At 41.1% G+C, this 959-nt stretch overlaps 1 non-coding gene across 1 annotated transcript; it reads right to left on the reverse strand.

The window, feature by feature from the left end:
• Positions 1 to 524: 524 nt before the first annotated feature.
• LOC148552935 (small nucleolar RNA R71) lies at positions 525 to 632 on the reverse strand. The gene has a single exon (XR_015893594.1). It is a non-coding gene; the product is annotated as a small nucleolar RNA R71 (small nucleolar RNA).
• Positions 633 to 959: the final 327 nt, after the last annotated feature.

Raw genomic sequence — 959 nt, forward strand, 5'->3', positions numbered from 1 at the left:
ACAGAGAAAAAGGCATTCTTGTTGAAGCTGATCCAGAACCTGAAAGGACTCTGAAGAGAAAATTAAGAGAAGCTAAATTACAACAATCCAGAGACAACTTGATTGAAAATTTCGAACAAGTAAAGGAGATGGCAGCCGAACCCAACAACAATGCAAGGAGAATGCTTGGTGACTTTACTGCACCAAATTCCAATTTACATGGAAGAAGCATCTCCATTCCTGCCATTGGAGCAAACAACTTTGAGCTGAAACCTCAATTAGTTTCTCTGATGCAGCAGAACTGCAAGTTTCATGGACTTTCATCTGAAGATCCTTTTCAGTTCTTAACTGAATTCTTGCAGATATGTGATACTATTAAGACTAATGGAATAGATCCTGAAGTCTACAGGCTCATGCTTTTCCCTTTTGCTGTAAGAGACAGAGCTAGATTATGGTTGGATTCTCAACCTAAAGACAGCCTGAACTCTTGGGATAAGCTGGTCACGGCTTTCTTAGCCAAGTACTTTCCTCCTCAAAAGCTGAGCAAGCTTAGAGCTGATGTTCAAACCTTCAGGCAGAAAGAAGGTGAATCCCTCTATGAAGCTTGGGAAAGATACAAACAGTTGACCAAAAAGTGTCCTTCTGACATGCTTTCAGAATGGACCATCCTGGATATATTCTAGGATGGTTTATCTGAGCTATCAAAGATGTCACTGGACACTTCTGCAGGTGGATCCATTCACCTAAAGAAAACGCCTGCAGAAGCTCAAGAACTCATTGACATGGTTGCTAATAACCAGTTCATGTACACTTCTGAAAGGAATCCTGTGAGTAATGGGACGCCTATGAAGAAGGGAGTTCTTGAAGTTGATACTCTAAATGCCATATTGGCTCAGAATAAAATATTGACTCAGCAAGTCAATATGATCTCTCAGAGTCTGCATGGAATGCAAGCTGCATCCAACAGTACTCAAGAGGCA

Source organism: Arachis ipaensis, chromosome B7, assembly GCF_059453495.1.
Source record: "Arachis ipaensis isolate K30076 ecotype BB chromosome B7, ASM5945349v1, whole genome shotgun sequence".
Taxonomy (NCBI): Eukaryota; Viridiplantae; Streptophyta; class Magnoliopsida; order Fabales; family Fabaceae; genus Arachis; species Arachis ipaensis.